Below are 16982 nucleotides of genomic sequence, written 5' to 3' on the forward strand. Positions count from 1 at the left end.
CTGATGTCAATGACCAACTACTTATTTTTTCTGACGTTGAGGGAGAGATTGTTGTCATTGCACCATGCCACTAGATTCTCTATCTCCCTCCTCAACTCTGAATTATCGTTGTTAGATAAACGACCCACTACGATCGTGACATCAGCACACTTGCAGGTGGAGTTAGAGCCACATTTTGCGACAAGTTGTGTGTGTATAGAGAGTATAATAGGGGGGTGAGTATGCAGCCTTGCGGGTCAGGCTGGAGCTTGTGTGGGTAGGCTTTGGGATAAGAAGGATTGGTTTTGAGATTCAGTACCTACAGTATTCACTGCCACCACTCATTAAGGTCACTTTGACAGTACATTTGAGCATCATGAAACTCAACTGAGAAGAAGTAACATAGATACAAAGATACATAGAAGATAGGAGCAGGGGGAGGCCTTTTGGCCCTTTGAGCCTGCTCCGCCATTCATCACGATCATGGCTGAATATCCAACTCAATAGCCTAATCGTTCTTTCTCCCCATAGCCTTTGATCCCATTCTCCCCAAGTGCTATATCTAGCAGCCTCTTGAATATATTCAATGTTTTAGCATTGCTTCGTGTGGTAATGAATTCCACAGGCTCACCACTCTTTGGGTGAAGAAATGTCTCCTTATATCTGTCCAAAATGGTTTACCCTGAATTCTCAGACTATGACCCCTGGTCTGGACACACCCATCATTGATAATATTTTCCCTGCATCTACCCTGTCTAGTCCCGTTAAAATGTTATAAGCCTCTATGAGATCCCCCCTCATTCTTCTGAACTCCAGGTTCTCCAAGAATCTCTAAGATCCCTTGTGTCATGTGAGAGTACCTTTAAGAAATGGGTGATTATAAATGGATGTGTATATAAATATCTGTAGTGAGAGTACCTTTAAGAAATGGGTGTTTATTACTGCAGTGATGTCAGAGAGTGGGTGGAGCTTGGCTGTCTGTCAGCTTTTTACTTTCATTTTTGAGCAGGCTGCAGGGTGTGTTTTAGTTTTGTTTTCAGTGTTGGAGCTGAAGCCACTCAGAGCAGGCGCACTAGTGATCTTTATGCCATGAAAAGACTATCCCGTGATCATTTGGTGAATTCAAAATTATAAATGTTCTCAATAGTGAATGTAAACCTAATGTGCTTCTGGTAAAAGGTGTTTTAATTCTTACGGATGTTAAAAGGAAAGCTTAAAGAATTACTTAGTGTTGTATTCTTTGAGGGTTGTATTTGAATTAATGGTTGCTAAGATGTTCACTGTATTTTTTAAAACGGTGATCTTGAGTTCATCAAATAAACATTGTTTTGGTTTTTAAAAATACTTTTCCATTTCTGCTGTACCACACCTGTAGAGTGGGCCGTGTGCTCCCCATACCACAATCTATTAAAAGTTGTGGGTCGGGGAACTCCATGAGCACTGAGGACCCGTGTTCGATCCTGTGTGGAGTTTGCACTTTCTCCCCGTGCCTGCGTGGGTTTCACCCCCACAACCCTAAGATGTGCAGAATAAGTGGATTGGTCATGCTAAATTGCTCCTTGATTGGAAAAACAAATAATTGGGTACTCTAACTTTATTGAAAAATATGTAATTGCAGAAGGTTTTCCAGTGGCCAGGAGACTGACACACAAACCTCGCCTGCGATTAAGTGGGCCCGACCATCATGAACCCTGCTGGGTTGGGCTGGATTATATTCCCCCTTATGTATTTTATCGAACAAAGGATGAAGAGTATGGTGAAGAAAGGCCAATAGAGAAAGTCTGTCGCTGAAAGGTTTGGAGTTGTTCTCGCTCTCCGCTAGGAAAGAATTTGAGACTGGCCATGTTATCACAATCAACAATATAACAAAAGAAACCTTCTCTCTCCCAATCCTGCCTGGATTTGAAGATATGCTCACTAGGTGAACCAATTTAAAATGTCACTGATAGAAAAATAATGTAATGATGTTCTGATATGAGTTATTTTAATATGGTGTGTGGGGATGTCTCATTGATGAGATCCTACAGAGTTGTATGTTTAAACATGAACCCTTTTTGTTGGTCTTTAACTATTTACAGTTCCAAGGTATGGTCTTGCATGGAGCAGTTCCATGCAGGTAAGGCTGCGTGCAAAGTTTTGTTCTAGACTGTTCCCTCAGAGTCTATTACCATGTGACTCTATGCATCATATTGTGGGTGGTGTTATCCCCAGTCCCATGTTAACCATAGCTCTGTCAAGCATCTTTACATTAGAATGCATGGAGGCTCGTATCACAACATCTTCTTTGCTAAAGAAAACTTTCTTGCGGAGTATTGTAATACAATCTTTACTTGCTCTCCTCGCTCCTCCATCTCTTACTTTATAAATTCAGACGGTCTTGAGGCTTGACAGTTCTTCCAAACCTTGGTCTGTCACCGTTGGAGGAATGTTAGCAGCGCTCTGTGTTTCTGGCACTTGGCTATTTCCATTTGATTTGGCTTTTGCTTTCCTTCGAGTTGCGCCTTCCTTTATTAACATTTAGTCTGCTCTATTCAGGCACTGTGGGTTTGTCCCATTCCTCCCGAAGGGAATGTTCATTCCTAGAGTGGACCCAAATTTTCTTTTCCGTGGTGCCTGCCATGATCTTGCTGGACCTATAGGTTTTTCAAATGAACCTTCATTTCGACTTGACTCAGAATTTCAGCCAAACATTTGTTTGCCTTTGCATTTGCCAATTGTTTGGCAAGCTCCTGAGTCGGTTCATTCAGCTCAGCTTTTCCTTCTTCCAGTGCCCGTTGTTGCCTTTGGCAGAGTTGCCCATTCTCTGGGGTCTCTTGTTGTCCTTGGCACTTTATTGAGAGCTTCCCTCTAGCTAGCATCTGTTGACTGGGGTCTCTTGAAACTTTCTGTCCATAGCTGTTTTTCGTCTTGTAGCAGCTTTAAATTTTGTTATCGCTTGAAAACTGTGTCGTAAAATTTTATTCAAACAGGTTGCCATTGCTGGGATACAGTTGGCTTCCATGTTTTATTCTGAGGTCTGGGCAGCTCTTTGAAAAATAAACCTTGTAGGTGTATCAATGAAGGTACAGAGTGTTCCGGCTTTCTGTACTGTAGTGCACTGTTAGTTTGGAGCCAATTCTGCTCTTCTTATTTTAAACTTAGTATTTAAAGCTATTTCCTTTCTTTAAACTCTGCAGACTTCTGTATTTAGCTCCGTCAACCTTTTTCTTCTTGCAAGGTTTCCTCTTCTCTACCTGCCTTTACTTTTACTGCCGTTGTCTTTCAGCTTCTGTAATTTACTGAGTCAGTGGGGTTACCACTATTCTACAATTTAAACACTTCTTTTTATCATGTTAACCGTTGACTATTCAAAGATCCAAGGAATGGTCATGCATGGAGCAAATCCACACAGTTGGACAGCATTCAGACTTCTGTTCTGGACTGTTCCCTCAGAGTCAATTACCATGTGGCTCACTGTATCATACCCCAGTGCTATACCCCAGTCCCACGATAACTCTTGCTCTGCCGAAAACCTTTACATTACAATGCATGCAGGTACATATCACAACAAATGATATAGATGAGGTAAATTATTGGAAACTCCCACACATAGAATGACGTAGGGGATAGCTACAAGGAAGTTACAAGGTTAAATCTTACCAAGAACTTCAGTTGAGTCAGTAGATTTATTACTTGTAATTGCGATTGGACCTTGAGATAGGCTAACAGCTTGTGTCAGTCACTGTGGGGCCCGTTTACAAGATATTGTAAACATCATCAAATCGCATTTTATCTAGTTAAATAAAGTCATGCATTTAAACATTTAAGAACATACCTAATTAACAGCTTGATGCACCGATCTTACTCAGCACTCCCTTCGCAAATACATTGGTGAGGAACTGCTGTTTTCAAATTTATTCCCAGTACTCTAATAGTGCACTGTATGATTCTAAATTTTATAAAACTGATTTTATGACCAAAGCTTCCTCTTAATAATACAATTTTGAAAATTCGATCCTCATATATATATTTAGGATGTTTTAGGAAAATCTTTTGGACCTAATAAGCTTGGCTTTTTAAGCTGGTGTCAACCTCGTCACCTTATCTTTCTGCCGTAGTCTTTCCCTCTGTCAGAACTTATTAAACTATTTTAATGTTTTTGGCAGAAACATTTTGTTCCTGGATTTAAATGCTTGCTAACCAAAATGATGACTTGCAGTCATTTCCCTCTTGTTAAATTTGCAAAGCAGAAAATAGATAATGGACACAACAGAAACTGTCCAGTATCCTGGGCCTGTAGAAATGATTCACAGATTGTTGAATTATCCACAAATCAGCTATAGGATTGCCCAACACAAAATGGAAGATTGCAAGGAATGCAGGGAAAATGGACATGTTGGAAAGCAAGCAGCTTGCAAGGCGATTGTGTATTGGGACGACTGCAGAAACCGGTTTTGACTGCTGCAGAAACCAGACAGCACTGTGAAAGAAAACCAGTTAACATATTAATGAGGCAATACCGGGCGAGTCCCAGATAAAATGGACACAAGTTAACACAAATTGATACATTCTATGGAAGGCCAGACCCAGTGGCGCCAGAGAAGCCCAAAACAAAGGTCCCAAGAACCGCCCCAGCAACCAAGGAACTGCCCTATGATTGGGGGGTTCAAACATATCGATTGGGAAGAGACCCAATCGATTCCAAGCAGGTAAGGGAGTCCGCCCAAAGGGGCGCGGATCCCCTGGGACCTATAAAAGACAGGTCCCACACATGGTTCAGTCTCCTGTCTCCGGGCTCCTGTCTCCTACTCCAGCCGTCGAGCAGCAGCCACCAACAAGTAAGTGCCTAAAGACAACGACCGCTACCAGACATAGGCACTCCTGACACCCTTGGCAACTGATAGCAATCCGAAGTCTGCAGACCAGAGCAGAGCAAGAGGCCTTGTTCCCTGACCTCGCAGTTCCTTCGAGATAAGTATTAGTTGTTTAGCGGTAGGAGTAAGTTTAATTCTTTAGCGTGTGCATGGGTAGTTATTATAATTGTGTTATAATAAACTCTAGTTGTTTGGACTTACTAATTGGTGTATGGTTTTTATTGCTTTGAACTTCACCTTGAAGCTTGTGGCGGTGTCTTAACGGCACCTGGCGACTCCAGAGCTTAGAACGAGAAACAGAGCCAAGTGAGTGATAAGCACACTCACCCAGAACGACCAACAGGATGGATAGCAGGGAGAAAAGTTTTATTCCAATGTTTTGGCACTGATTTAGAAATGCTTGATTTGTACACTGGGACACAGTGAGCTGATGGATACTCATCATAACAAAATAAATTACTTTCCATAACCAACAATGACCATCCGTATTCATATGAAGAAACGTAAGATTTTTTTTTTGTTGGAAACTTTTCAAATATAATTGCAATTTTATGCAATCTATTTAATGGACGTTTTTCTTCTTCAGTGTCACTTGAAGCAGAAGCACTGTTGAAGAGATTAATTTTCCAATTTGGCAGGATTGGCACCAGATGTGAGTGAGGCCTGGACTCTGCCAGTCTGACCTGCTGAACTCTGCAGGGTCAAGCTCATTATAATAATGATATTGGCAAGGTGCCAGTAAAATTAGCCCCTGCTGTTGAGGGCTGGCTTCTGGGAAGGGACAGAAATTAGCGCCACTCCAGTACTTCAATAAAGTGCTGCTGTTCTGGAAATTGAAAAAAAGGGTATATTAATTGTGGTCAGTTGCTTAAGGGTGCTGCAGTGCTCACTGTGTAGAACATTATTTTATGAGCACATCTATGAGGTAAGAAAGAGAGAACATGCATTTATAGAGTGCCCTTTGCATCCTCGCGACATTCCAAAGCACTGCACCAAGAATTTATTACTTTTGAAATAACGTCTTGATAAGTAGACAAATGCAACAACCAAACAAAAGCAGAAAATTCAGGAAAGACTCAGCAGGTCGAGCAACATTCCGTGGACAGGGAAACAGAGTTAATGTTTTGAATCCATGTGACATCTTCAGAGCTAAAGAGGGGGAGAAATGTGATGGATTTTATACTGTTCAAAAAGGAGCTGGAGCAGGTGCAGTAAAGTAGAATGTCAGAGATAAATGGAAGTTCAGAGAGATTGGACAAAGATGTTTTGGGCACAAGACAAAGGAATTGTCAATGGTAGTGTTGATGACTAAAGAAGGTGCTGATAGTGGCAGGTAAGATAGCAGACTGTGTTAATAGCTGAACAAAGGTCAGCGCTCTGAAAGCGAAACTTCGGAACAAGGGACAGATGGTCCTATGGGGGAGGATGGGGGGTGTTGGGACAAAATGCAGCAATTTATATGTATACAGCAACATCTTACAGACTGGAAATGAACGATTGTTGAAATAATCTGTTTTAGGTATTTTTTGTTGAGATTAGGTTGGACATGGGTAGTACTGTGAATTTTTTATATTGACCTGAACGGATCAGTTTAATGGCTCACATGAAACGCAGAACTCTGACAATGTAGCACTCCCTTGGCACTTCACTAAAGTGTCAACATGAGTTATGCGATGAACACTCCGGAGTGGGACTCCTGAGTGATCCAGAGGTGAGAACACTACTAATTGAGGCAAGCTGAACTTAACATCCTGTTATAATGTCCTTCAGAACTCTTTCCATCCACTGCAGGTGTTCCTTAAAGATCATAGAATTTACAGTGCAGAAGGAGGCCATTCGGCCCATTGAGTCTGCACCGCCTCTTGGAAAGAGCACCCTACTCAAGCCCACATCTCCACCCCATCCCCGTAACCCAGCAACCCCACCCAACACTAAGGGCAATCGTGGACACTAAGGGCAATTTAGCATGGCCAATCCACCTAACCTGCACACCTTTGGACTGTGGGAGGAAACCGGAGTACCAGGAGGAGACTCACGCACACACGGGGAGAACGTGCAGACTCCGCACAGACAGTGAACCAAGCCGGGAATCGAACCTAGGACCCTGGAGCTGTGAAGCAATTGTGCTAACCACAATGCTACCGTGCTGCCCTAAAATCGACCTTAAGGTGAACAGAAGCTTCACATGATATCCAGTTCCTACAACAGTCAACACCTGAAAGGAAGAATGCTTACTGATATCGGTCTTAGTTTCTGTAACATGGAAAACAGGGATGGGGGGGGAGGAGGGGGGGTAGAAGGAGGAGGGGGTGGGCGGCGGCATTCAAACTGTCTATGTTTCCTTGGTAAGAAGTCTTACAACAGCAGGTTAAAGTCCAACATGTTTGTTTCAAACACTAGCTTTTGGAGCGCTGCTCCTTCCTCAGGTGAATGTGTTACCTTGAAGGAGGAAATAGCCCCACAAGCAATAGCTGGGAGAGCTACAGGTGATAGAACATAGAACAGTACAGCACAGAACAGGCCCTTCGGCCCTCGATGTTGTGCCGAACAATGATCACCCCACTTAAACCCATGTAACCCGTATACCCGTAACCCAACAATCCCCCCATTAACCTTACACTACGGCCAATTTAGCATGGTCAATCCACCTAACCCGCACATCTTTGGATTGTGGGAGGAAACCGGAGCACCCGGAGGAAACCCACGCGCACACGGGGAGGACGTGCAGACTCCACACAGTGACCCAGCCGGGAATCGAACCTGGGACCCTGGAGCTGTGAAGCATTGATGCTAACCACCATGCTACCGTGAGGCCCCAAAGGATGTCCCCAGAGGATGTCACCCATCCTCTTCTATGCCCCAATATCTGGTCCTCAACCCCTGTGAGGAGCAAACCCTGGAACTCTTAGGTGGAATGTTGAAATTTTAAATATATAATGAGGATGCAAGCTTTAGTGTAATTTAATATTTTGTTTTTAACTGTGGTGGATGGGCTTCCTGAGCCTTGGAAATGTGCCAGTGGGTGGACCTACGCCTCAGGGACTGTAGCAGTTGAAGTAGGCAGCTCACTTTCACCTTCTGAAGGGCAACCAGAGATGGGCAATAAATGCTGGCCTTGCCAGCGATGCCCACATCCCCATAAATGAATAAAATAGATGAGGACTGTCAGAACCAGGTACCATGTATCTTTCTATGTACCTGCTGAGCAACGCCATTACAATCAGACAATACCTCCCCATCCTCTACCCTTCTGGCCTCCCCCAGACCTGCCTCCAACTGCCCCACCATCAAATAACCTCTTCTCCTATCTCCCCTAATATATTTCCAACAAGACCAAGTAGGAAAAGGAGGTTCCAGTTGATATGTTGGGTATGCTGGGTCTGCGAGGACTGCGTTTATCATAGCAGTGAGAGAGACAGGCTTCCAACACTTGAAGAACTGCAACTCTATTTTACTGAACTCTTAACTATTATACATACTTTAACTGTGGGTTGACACTATGCTGAGTTGACTGGAGACCTGAGGCTAACCTGACCAGACTATCTTACTACCACATGGTGGATGTTCTAGTTGCTGCTCACGAGCTCTGACTGTCTCAGGGGCTGGATCCCGAGAGAGCGGGAAAACTAGTGCCCTCTGGCTTTATAGTGGCCGTGTCCTGTCTGGGGATTGGCTGCTGTGTTCTGTGTGTTCATTGGTCATCCTGTGTGTCAATCAATGCCTGTCGATGCATCATCATATACTAGTGTGTATATTGTGACACCAGTCATGAGAGGCAACCTTCTCACCAAGAATGGAAGCAAAGATGGAAATGGGAAGAGCTTGGCGTCATGCCCAGCTTTCAATTCATTGAGGTGGGTCATAGAAGGGAAAGCTAAGGCCCTTACTTGGAAGAAATGTTTCAGGGTCAAAAGGCGAAGGTCAGGGAGGATGGTGAAAACCTGGCAGACCTCCAGACAGAAGCAGTTAGAGGAGCAGACAGTGACAGAAAGAGAGAGGTGTGTTTTGTGGTATTGGCTGACATGTTAGAATTGATTGAGCCTTTGGGTCTAGTTGCCTGAAAGAAGTAAAATGGATGGGGGTAAAGGTGGGGAAGGGGAGGGGAGGGGCAAAAGCTTGAGTTTCCATTGTCATTCGGGAGGGGAGCTTTTTCAGGGGTGAGGGTTACTAGGATTCTACTAACCGTTTGCTGGTGGGGTGATCTGTTTTCTTGAATCCTCTGTTCTCGTTTGGGCATTTTAAATAATAATGGCTTTTCAGGCTCACTGATGCCATTAGGTGAGTGATTTTTTGGCAAATGTGAAGCTGGAAAGGGACTGTTTTATGAAAGTACCCGTTAATTTTCGGAAGGCCAATCTCAAAGATCAAATTACTGTACAATGAAGCTTCTGTAAGAGCTATTTAAAAGTGAATCAGTACTGAGAGCTCATTGTTCTGCCACTTGTCGCCTTGGCTTAATAATTGTCTTTGGGACTATCCGGAGAATTACTTTTTTTTGCCAGTTTGACACAGTTTGAACAATTGGATGGGTTTCCTACATTATTTTGGGAATGATTTGTGAAAATAATGAGGTCAGCTACTGGTGGTGGAAAGGAGAGTGAAAGCAACCTGTCACAATCTGAACAGATAGCTGATTGGAGGCAATAACGAGAAGTGAGGAAATGGAAGTATGAAGGGTTAATGATAACATGTCCACGGGCAGGGCAGGATTAATCGTGGAATGTTTCAGGCTATAATCTATTTGGAAACGATAAGGAGGGAAAAAGGATGGTGGAATAGCTGTGTTAGTCAGAAACTGATAATGGCAGTCGCACAAAAGCCGGTCTTAATTAAGAAAGGGATACATTTCCAAGTCGGGATGGCAAGTGGCTTGGAGAGAAAAAAAATGAGGTGATCTTATTACCATGTGTCTGCTGCCCTTGTCCTTCGAGGGGCTAAAGATTGCGGGGAGGCTTGGGGAGTTGCTGCAGTGCATCTTGTAGATGGTACATACTGCTGCCACTGTGCATCAGTGGCCGAGGGAATTAATGTTTAAGGTAGTGGATGGGGTGCCAATCAAATGGACTGCTTTGTCCTGGTTGGTGTTGAGCTTCTTCACAGACTGAGGGTACGGGGTAGACCATTTAGGACAGAGGTGAGGAGAATTTTCTTCACCCAGAGAGTGGTGAGCCTGTGGAATTAATTTTTTCCAATTAAGGGGCAATTTAGCATGGCCAATCCACCTACCCTGCACATCTTTGCGTTGTGGGGACGAAACCCACGCAAACATGGAAAGATGTGCAAACTCCACACAGACAATGACCCAGAGCTGGGATCAAACCTGGGACCTCGGCGCTGTGAGGCAGCAGTGCTAAACATTGTACGCTTTCAAGAAGCAGTTAGATATAGCTCTTAGGGTGAATGGGATCAAAGGATATGGGAGGGAAAGCGGGAGTAGGCTATTGAGTTGGATGATCAGCCTTGATCATAATGAATGGCGGAGTGGTGTTCCCAATTAGCAACTATTCCCAGACATTGACCATTCCCAAGTGGAGGAAGAGTGAAAGGCAATGGAGTTTTTATAGTGTATGTCCAAGTTCCATCTGACTCAATATTTAAGAAGCTTACTTGAGGAGGAGATATGATGTAAGTGGCCCTGAGAAGGTGGTGGTGACCTGCCTTCTTGAACAACTGGAGTCCACAAAGTGTAGGTACATCCACAGTGCTGTTAGGGAAGGATATCCAGTGACACAGAAGGAATAGCAACATATTTCCAAGTCAGGATGGTGAGTGGTTTGGAGGAGAACCTGCAGGTAGTGGTGTTCCCATGTATCTGCTGCTCTTGTCCTTCCAGGTAGGCAAAGTCATGGGTTTGGAAGGCGGTGTCAAAGGAGCCTCGGTGAGTTGCTGCAGTGCATCTTGTAGAAGGTGTACACAGCTGCCACTGTGTGTCAGTGATGGAGGGAGTGATAGGTGAAGGTGGTGGATGGGGTGCCAATCAAGCAGGCTGCTTCCCCCTAGGTGGTGTTGAGTTTCTTGAGTGCTGTTGGAGCTGTACACATCCAGGCAAATGGACAATCTTTTATCATTCTCCTGTTTTGTGGTTTGTAGATTGTGGACCAGCTTTGGGCAGTCAGGAGGTTAGTTACTGCAAAATTCCTAGCCTCTGACCTGCTCTAGTAGCCATAGTATTGATATGGCTAGACCAGTTCAATTTCTGGTCAGTGTAACTCCCAGATGTTGAGAGTGGTGAATTCAGTGATGGTAATGCCATTGAATGTCAAGGGGAGATGGAAAGAAGGTAAAATGGAGAGGAATGCATAGGGCAACAGTGGGTCATATTTAAAGCAGCGATCAATAGAGTTAAAGAGAAATACTGTTCCACTAAAAGTACAAACATGAATGAGATACCATAGAAAAACAGAGGTGAGGATAAAATTGAGGATAAAATACCACAGCACGGTAGCACAAGTGGATAGCACTGTAGCTTCACAGTGCCTGGGTCCCAGGTTCAATTTCCTGCTGGGTCACTGTCTGTGCGGAGTCTGCACGTTCTCCCTGTGTCTGCGTGGGTTTCCTCCGGGTGCTCCGGTTTCCTCCCACAGTCCAAAGACGTGCAGGTAAAGTGGATTGGCCACGCTAAATTGCCCTTAGTGTCCAAAAAGGTTAGGAGGGGTTATTGGATTACAGGGAAAGGGTGGAAGTGAGGGCTTGTGGGTCAGTGCTGACTCGATGGGCCGAATGGTCTCCTTCTGCACTGTATGTTCTATGTTCTATGAATCTAATACTTCTTTCCATTTACAGGATGTGGATGTTGCTGGCAAGGCTAATATTTATTGCTTATTCCCAATTGTCCTTCAGCTGAGAGAAGTGTGATGCCTTTTGGAATTGCTGAGTCCATGAGGTGCAGGTACACCCACTGCTGTTAGAAAAGTGAGTTCCGAGATTTTGTGTGAATTCCAAGTGATGATAAAGGAATGGCAACATAATTCCATTGGTATGTGGCCTGCAAGGGGATTTGCAGCTCGTGGTCCTCCCTTTGCTGCCTTTGTTCTTCAGGGTGGTTGAGGTCATGGGTTTGGGAGGCGCTGGTGAAGGAAGCTTGGCAAGTTGCTGCACTGCATCCTGTAGATGGCGCCCACTGTTGATACCCCCTTGCTGTGGAGGGAATGGATGGGGTGCCAATCAAGCGGGCTGCTTTGTCATGTCTGGTGCCAAGCTCCTTGAGTGTTGTTGCATCTGCACTCATCCAGGCCAATAGAGAGTATTTAATCTATTCCTGACTTATAGAATCATTACAGCACAGAAAGAGGCCATTCAGCCTGCCGTGTCCATGCTACCTCTCTGGAAGAGCAACTCACCCAGTCCCACTCCTATGCCTTTTCCCTCTGGTCTACCTCCACCATACCCCCATTCCAGATCCTAACCACATAGTGTGCAAAAAAATAACTTTCCCTCATGTCACCATTGCTTCTTTCGCCAATTACAACAAGTCAATGCCCTCTGCTTCTTGACTCTGTCTGGACCCATCACAAGTTTGAAAAGCTCTGTCAAAAAAGCCTCCTAATTTTCTCCAAGGAGAACAGCCCCCACTTCTCCAATCCATCCACATAGTTCCTCAAGTCTGGAACCATTCTCTGAACTTGACTCGAAAGCCTTCACATCATTCTTGAAATGTGGGCCCCAGAATTGGACGCATTACCCCACTTGAAGCCAAATCAGTATTTTATAAGTCCTTACTTTCTTGTTTCTATACTTTATGCCCCCATTTAAAAAGACCAGGGGCTGGATTCTCTGTTTTTGGGACTAAGTCCCCAAGCCGTCGGGAAAACTGTGGTCTTTTATGCCAGGAAAACTGGCATCAAAAGGCCACAGATTCACCATCTTGCAGGGGGCTAGTAGGCAACTGCCATAGAGCTGGCAGCTCTAGCTGCCGATACGGCCCCCGCACTTCCGGGTCAGAGACCGCCGATGTGCATGGTGGCGGCCTGCAGCGGGCGCACCATGCTCCATGGCGGACTCAGCCCGCGGACCTGGACCAGGAAAATAGTGCCCCACATCGGCCGCTGGCGCGCCCCGGACTGCCTGCACACATTGTCCCCCAGCCCCAAATGAAGCCCCCCCGCCTGCCGATCGGCCCTCCCCCGACTGTGGTGGCCCGGACTGAGTCCGCAGCCGCCTCGCAAGGATCCGGGACGGTGGGATCATGAGAGAGCCATGCCGCCTGGAATTCGGCCGGCCGGCAACGGAGCATCGCGGGGTAGGCCACAGACAATGGCCTGAGGTGGCGGATACTCGGCACGGTGTACTCCATGCGTACGCCGATTTTCGGGGGGGCAAAGAAATGAAAAACCGGCACTGCTCCCAATTTCAGCGCCAAAACGGATTCTTCGCCCCCATCGCTGAATGCGATTTCGCCGTCAGAGAGCGGAGAATCCAGCCCCAGGAACCTGTATACTTTTACCCACTTCCTCAATCTTGCCTGCCACCTTCAATGATCTATACATCTATGCCTCCAGGTTTCTTTGTTCCTCTGCTCACTTTGGAATTGGGCCCTTAATTTTATATTACCTCTCCTCCTTCTTCCTATCAAAATGAATCACTTCACATTTCTCGACATTAAGTTTAATTTGCCACTTGTCCACCCATTACACCAGCGTGTCTAAGTCCTCTTGGAATTTATTGCTACGCTCCTCATAGACAGAGAGTTGCAAGCACTCCTAAGCACTCATGTAGAGGGGAGGAAAAGACACCATCTATAGAGGTTGAATGGGAGGCAATGTGCAAGTGGGGCGATAGGATAAAGGTGAGTATGAATGTTGGTTCTTCATATGGGTTTGTGCGATGCTGTAAGTGAAATGAAAATTGAATTGAAAAATGAAAGTTGCGTTGTTTTGAGAAGTGCTTTTGTGGGGAACGTTGGACATGTCAAAGAATGGGGCTTAGCAACTGAAAATGTTACATCACTCACCTATCACACCCTCTCGAGGTCCTGGATCCTCTTGGTGCACCGTCTCTGGTTGGAGGGACTCGCCTGCTTGGTTGGCGAAGCTGTCCTCTTCCACCCGCCTTTGGGAAAGCTCACTTCGCTGCAACCCCTCAGATCCCACAGCAGGACCAAGTAGGAGTCATAGACATGGGGGATGGGGTTGGGGGGGTGGGGTCAGTCTCTCCAGGTCTCCTCTCCATTCATGTAGCTGCTGCACCCGCAAAAACCCAAGTGCCTTTGTAACACTTGCCATCATCCCTTTAAATAGAAATTCTTCCTTTGATAGAATGGGCATATCATCATGCCCTCCCACCCTGATTGGTCAGGAGTTTTCCGGATGGGACATAGGTGGTAAGATTCCCATCCATGTGTCTATTTATAAAGCCCAGGATCACAAATGCTATTTTTTAATTGCTTTCTCAACCTACCCTACCACCCTCACTGATTTGCGTATATATACCTACTAGTCTCTCATTTCCAACATCCCTGTCCCCTTTAGAATTGTGCAACAGTAGAATAGTTCATTGTTTCTTTATATATTCTGATATTTTCTTTGATATTTCTTCTTTGCCTTAATAATTGCATTATTTACTCTTCCCTTTGCTTATTATTATTCATTTTGTGCATCTCTTTACCATTTATATACTTTGCATGTGCCTTTTACACCCTCCACTGTATGATGAAAACTGAGGATGATTGCTGATGGTTGCAATGTTCAATTCTGTCTGCATTTCCTATAGTAATGAAGCAGTCGATATCCACACGCAACAACATCTGGACAACATTCAGGCTCGGGAAGTCATGTGACGTGTCACATTCACGCTACGCAAGTGCTCAGCAATGACCATCCCCAACAAGAGAAAGTCAAACCACCTCCCTTTGATAAGCATTGAAATTACCATCATGAAATTCCCCACCATCAGTATCCTGGGGATGGGACAGTGGGCGGGGGGGGGGGGGGGGGGGGGGGGGGGGACCCCCTCCTGACTCACCAAAGCCATCCACAAGGCACAGGTCAATGAGATTGGTTTCAGAACCACTGCTTCTCCAAATACAAAATTCGCCAGAAGGGAAGGGTAACACAACGGGAAGTAAAATGGTTAATGGGAAGCAAGGCAACAGGTTAGCACACGGGAAGTGGGTTCAACTAAATTGAAAGTTATGAAAAAAGATAAAGGGAAGAAGAACTTAGGAGATATTATTAATGGAGGTGTTACGATTCAACAGGAAGGTATTTAAACTAGCATAAAGGCACTTTACCTGAATGCTCATAGCATTCAAAACAAGATAAGTTAGTTGACGGCACAAATGAGTATGGTTTAGTGGCCATTACAGAGACATGGTTACAGGATGGTGATGACGGAGTTAAATACCAGGGATATCAGACTATTCGGAAGGACAGACAGGAAGGTAAGGGAGGTGGTGTAGCACTGAGATTTAAGGATGGCATCATGTGGTAATGAGAGATGATATAGGTTATATAGAGAAAAAGGTTGAATCCATTTGGGTGGAATTAGAAATAGGAGAAAAGGTCACTGATGGGCGTAATCTATAGGCCACCAAATAATAACATCATGGTGGGACGAGCAATAAACAAAGAAATAACTGATGCATGTAAAAATGGAACGGCAATTATCATGGGGGGGGGGGGGGTTTAATCTACATGTCGATTGGTCAAACCAGGCCGGTCAGGGCAGCTTTGAGGAGGAGTTCATAGAATGTATCCATGATAGTTTTCTTGAACAGGATGTAATGGAACCGACAAGGGAGCACGCTATCCTAGATCTGGTCCTGTGTAATGCGACAGGAATAAGTAATGATTTCATAGTTACTGACCCTCTTGGAGGGAGCGATCATAGTATGGTTGAATTTAAAATACAGATGGAGTGTGAGATGCTAAAATCCAATGCCAGTGTCTTGTGCTTAAACAAAGGAGACTACAATGGGCTGAGGGTGTAGTTGGCTCTGGTAGATTGGGAGAAAATACTTTGTTGTGGGACAATTGAGGGACAGTGCAGGACTTTCAAAGAGACAGTGCTCAAAAAATGTACATTTGTCCCATTGGGCAGATGCAGCATGGGTTCATGAAAGGCAGGTCATGTTTGACTAATTTAGTGGAATTCTTTGAGGACATTACAAGCGTGGTGAAGAATGGGGAACCGTTGGATGTGGTGTATTTGGATTTCCAGAAGGCATTCGACAAAGTGCCGCACAAAAGGCTGCTCATAAAATGAAGGCGCATGGCGTTACAGGTAATCTATTAACATGGATAGAGGATTAGTTAACTGAGAGAAAGCAAAGAGTGGGGATAAATGGGTGTTTTTCTGGTTGATGATCAGTAGCTAGTGGTGTGCCTCAGGGATCAGTGTTGGGTTCTCAATTGTTCATAATTTACATAAATGATCTGGAGTTGGGGGACCAATGTAATGTGTCAAAGTTCGCAGATGACACTAAGATGAGTGGTAAGCCTAGTGTGCAGAGGACACTGAAAGTCTGCAGAGGGATATAGATAGTTTAAGTGAGCGGAGCTCAATGTTGATCAAGGTGGGGTCATTCATTTTGGTAGGAATAACAGAAAAATGAACTATTATTTGAATGGTACAAAATTACAGCATGCTGCTGTGCAGAGGGACCTGGGTGTCCTTGTGCATGAGTCGCAAAAGATTGGTTTGCAGGTGCAGCAGGTAATTAAGAAGGCAAATGGAATTTTGTCCTTCATTGCTAGAGGGATGGAGTTTAAAAGCAGGAAGATTATATTGCAGCTGTATAGGGTGCTGGTGAGGCCACACCTGGAGTACAGTGTACAGTTTTGGTCTCCTTATTTTGAAAAAGGATGTACTAGCACTGGAGTGTGGCAGTATCCACCTGTATTAAAGGCTGATCAGAACTGATTTTATATTAAATCATATATTCACTTTATATTAAAAACTGATCAGAGCTGATGCTATATTAAATCATGTATTTAACCCTATATTAAAAACTGATGGCTGATGAGTCCATTATCAATGTAAACCATTACTTATCGCAATAATGTTTTTCAATATGTATTATCTTTGTAAGAGTCCAGATGCAGTGAACTCAATCGGTCTAGTGGCCTGGCCATGAAGGGAGGTTATTGCTTGTCTAGTGGCCTGGCCATTAAGGGAGGTTATTGCCTGTCTAGTGGCCTGGCCATTAAGGGA

Source organism: Scyliorhinus canicula, chromosome 3 (assembly GCF_902713615.1).
Source record: "Scyliorhinus canicula chromosome 3, sScyCan1.1, whole genome shotgun sequence".
NCBI lineage: Eukaryota > Metazoa > Chordata > Chondrichthyes > Carcharhiniformes > Scyliorhinidae > Scyliorhinus > Scyliorhinus canicula.